This window comes from Octopus bimaculoides, chromosome 8 (assembly GCF_046866305.1).
Source record: "Octopus bimaculoides isolate indiv1 chromosome 8, ASM4686630v1, whole genome shotgun sequence".
In the NCBI taxonomy this organism is placed as follows: Eukaryota; Metazoa; Mollusca; class Cephalopoda; order Octopoda; family Octopodidae; genus Octopus; species Octopus bimaculoides.
In genome coordinates, this window is record NC_142935.1 from 86,899,313 (window position 1) to 86,903,998 (window position 4,686).

Sequence of the window (4,686 nt, forward strand, 5' to 3'; positions counted from 1 at the left end):
TATATATTATATATATATATATATATATATATATATATATATATATATATATATATATATATATATATATATATTATATATATATATATATATATATATATATATATATATATATATATATATATATATATATATATATATATATATATATATATATATATATATATATATATATTATATATATATATATATATATATATATATATATATATATATATATATATATATATATATATATATATATATATATATATATATATATATATATATATATATATATATATATATATATATATATATATATATATATATATATATATATATATATATATATATATATATATATATATATATATATATTATATATATATATATATATATATATTATATATATATATATATATATATATATATATATATATATATATATATATATATATATATATATATATATATATATATATATATATATATATATATATATATATTATATATATATATATATATATATATATATATATATATATATATATATATATATATATATATATATATATATATATATATTTAATTATATATATATATACACACATACATAGGCGCAGGAGTGGGTGTGTGGTAAGTAGCTTACCAACCACAGTTCCGGGTTCAGTCCCACTGCGTGGCAACTTGGGCAAGTGTCTACTATAGAATCGGGCAGACCAAAGCCTTGTGGGTGGATTTGGTAGACGGAAACTGAAAGAAGCCCGTCGTATATATTTTTATGTTTGTGTCGGTGTTTGCCCCCCCCCCCCACACACACACACACACGATCGCTTGACAATCGATGTTGGTGTGCTTACGTCCCCGTAACTTAGCGGTTCAGCAAAAGAGGCCGATAGAATAAGTACTAGGCTTACAAAGAATAAGTCCTGGGATCCTGGGATCGATTTGTTCAACTAAAGGCGGTGCTCCAGCATAGCTGCAGTCAAATGACAAAATATTATACCCTCAGACCTTCAAGCAGGCTATCCACATGCTAGAAATAACAGCCAAATCTCACAAAACTGCGATAACAATGTTCAATCTACTCCCCTTTCTGCAAAGATTTCTTTCACAGTAATTATCCGCAGTAATATGACAAAGTAATTCGTATGAATTTTTTTTTTTTTTTTAGCTTCTTTTAAACTAAGAATTTTTTCCCCCATCAATCTACGTGGGAAAATATGGAAAAAATAAATTCAAATTTTCATTTCAAATTTTTTAATGAAAAACCCCGACCCCAAATCCCCCAGTCATCCCGCTGTCTTAATGTGAAAAATGTATGAGTTTTAGTAAAAGGATAACAGCAGCGCCCGGTCACTAAAATGAAAAAAAAAAGTCTAATAGGTGTAAAAAAATGTGTGGAAAACGAATATGAAAACTAAAAGGGCCATATTTCGGTTTGAGTATACGGATCAAAATAAAGTTTTTTATTTTTTCAGAATTGTAATCTTATTTTACTTCGCAAAAAAAAAAAAAAAAAAAAAAAAAAAACGGAGGAGGGGGTAATTGAAATTTTGAAAATGCGTCTTCTGAAAACTTTTCCCGAATCGGATCCTCCATAACCTAAAACGTAGGATTCCGTAAAAAAAAAAAAATCCATTTTACCGGAAGTTATGACGGAAAAATCGGATCTTCTGAATTTTCCGAAAGTCCCCTCCCCAGGGTCGTCAGCGCGCATTTTTTTTCTTCATATTCGTTTTCCATACACTCTTTAACACACCACAGGCTGGTTTATTATTTTTTATTGTTCCCGAGTGAAAGTCATATTGACCCATTTGCGTAGGCATGCCCAATTTTACTCGAATAAAAAATATCGACTAACTTCTGTTCTATTTAACTATGGAACTGAGCCCACTCGACTTACTAAAAATCGCAGCCAAATTCTATCCTCATCTTAAATACGCACAAAATTATAACCCAATTGCGACAGATCACTTTTAAAATAGTCAAACTGGAGTTGCACTCAATTCCAAGCTTAATTATGAAGGCCGTCTCGCAAGATGTAACAGCCTAGGGTTGACAAGTTCAAGGTAAGGAGAAAAACTGCGCACGGTATATCCCAGCATTTACAAAATTACATTTTTTTATAAAATTAGATATATAAATATTCGTGCTCGGCTCTTATCCGTCTATCATCCTATTTCAATCAGCCCAACTAATATTTCTTTTTGTCTTAGTTTTAAAATTACCCAGAAACTGATTAGAAATTTACAGCTGCTGTAATTGCATTTATTTTGTTATTTAAATACATTTCGATTGCATTTGAACTGTAAAAGGTTTGTTTCCATTTGTAATTACATTTTCATCCTTATTTCTGAAAATTCAACCATTTCATACATTTCTAACGCAGTCGAAATTAAAATGTTCTGCTGTTGTAAGCCCCCACTCAAATCTCATTTAAGGAAAAATTCAATTTTTTTCTTTTTATTTCAATTGATTATTTATTTTGCAGATTCTAAGTCTGATGTTCAAAAGGAATTGGAATACCCTTTATTAAAAAGTAAACTAATAAATAAAAAAAAACCTAAGATTTAAAAAAAAATCGGAGAAAAGAAACTTAACACTAGTGCTCCTTTACAATTTAAGGCTAGCTTTATGGCCTAAAAACAAAAAAGACGAAAAGTAGATAAGAGAAAAGGACTAAAGCGGCCCAACTCACACGCTGTTCGAAGTTAGCGATCTAGAACTTTCCATCCAGGCAAGTATTGTTGCCGGAGATCAAATTAAAATATTTTACTTTTAAGATAAGTATCTGAGAGCCGCAAGAACACTTCGATGGAGATGACTGATAATTATATGACCTTCATGCCTTTCTTTAAAAAGATATTGCAATGCAAAATGGGCGGGTTTGAAACCAGGTACTTGCTCGATAGAAAAGTGATACTTCCGATCTATCGAATTAGTGCGCGGTTCTAAATTAAGAAGTTCTCTGAAACTGAATTCTGCTCGATTTCGACATTATTTTGATAAGCGATTAAATTTTATAGATCTGGTTTGGTTTCATACATAAAAATTTTAGAAAGCTGAAAGAAATGCATATACAATAAATATTTCACAAATGAGGAGCAAGGCACAAATGTCACAGCACCCACACTCATCCTCTCATTGTTCATACGAAGAGTGTAAAGGATTAATTTACTAGCCATGATAATTAACTACAGCCCTTTCCTCCAAAAGCTATGAAAAACTAGCTCCAGCCCTAGAACTAACACAGGATTAAAGGACAGAAACTGTTCCGTATTAATGTAGGAGTGGGAGGTGCCGCGTATAAACAAAAGATTCAAGACAAAGACTTTAAGGGAAGGAGTGGACATGTGAGAAAAGGGCCAGAGCGAGACACATGGCCCTTCAGTATAGAATCTTCCGAGGGACGTCATAAAAAGGGATCAGCTCTTTCAGAATAGATTTCGAGTATGGTTAGCTACATAAATACTCGTTGAAAAGACATGAATTCCACAGTTTGACATTTCCTCTTATAAAATTATTAAACTTCATGTGAGGAGTTTCCATGTATACAATAAATATAAAGAGAAGCGGTGCAAGAAAAGAAAAGAAAAATGAACTATCTTTCCTGCAGAAAAAAAATTGGCTGAGCTGGATTCAATTAATAGCGGCCTTTAAAAAAAAAATTTTTTTTCTTCAAATATGCTCACCCTTTATGAAAGGGATTCTGAATTCTACAGAGAAATTATATAATACAACGTAAGCGAGCAGGGTTTATATAACTATAAATTTATGTCTTTTTCAATGACGCCTCCGTAAAATTATTAAATACAAACAAGCGAGCTTATAGGAAAGTTTTTTGTTTTTTTAAATAAAAAACGCGTAATTTAACAGCAATATATAAAACATATATACATAAATAAAATACAATAACTTAGAGAGAAAAATGGCAAATAGGGAATAATAAAATAGAAGTGAATTTTACCTGAGAGAACGAGGTAAGACGAAGTCTGCAAACAGTTTGAGTAAGAAAATTTAACCGGCAACGGAGACGTCTCACAGGTTTAACAAATGTGCACTCGGTGCGACACGTGATATATATATATATAGGCAGAAGTGGGGTTGTTACAAAAGTACTACTGGCTTCACAAACGAAATACGGATATGCTATGACTAAGTATTTTTAAAGCTAAAGAAATTTATTTTACATTTAACTTCTAACAGAATGAATTACTTTTATTTTTTATTTTTTTATTCATCTTTTTATCTATATTTTTATTCGCTAATTTTTTTCTCTCCTAGCTTTCTACCCTTCCTTATTCTTTAGCTTTCCTATTGTATTAAATTTCTTTTACTAATTATTTTTCATTCCTATTCGATCTATATTATTTTCTTTCTATTATTTCTTCTCTAGCTTTCTCCATCTTTCTTTCATCTATCTTTGCATTATTTCATTAATTTTATAATTTTTCATTCTTGCATTTCGGTTCGTTTTTTGTTATTCATTGACAGTTTTCAAAAACATTTTCTCTTTGCTTTTCCTTTCTGTCTTTTGTAGTCCATTTTAATTATTTTCATCTTTTATTTTCGTTCAATCTTGTTCGTGTTTATATTATTTTTCCTTTCGATTTTTGATTTTATTTGTTTTTGCTTTTTCTTTTTCGAATCCTTTCTTGTTTTTCGTTCATTCTCTTCCCAATCGCTTTGTTGATTCTTTCA

At 29.6% G+C, this 4,686-nt stretch overlaps 1 protein-coding gene across 1 annotated transcript in view; it reads right to left on the minus strand.

Annotated features, from left to right (window-relative positions):
- The window catches only part of LOC106872407 (peroxiredoxin-1), a 33,124-nt gene extending 29,078 nt beyond the window's left edge, over positions 1-4,046 (minus strand). Inside the window, exon 1 of the mRNA XM_014919404.3 lies at positions 3,953-4,046. The gene's annotated coding sequence lies outside the window, so the exon portion shown is untranslated. The remainder of the gene's footprint in view (positions 1-3,952) is intronic.
- Positions 4,047-4,686: the final 640 nt, after the last annotated feature.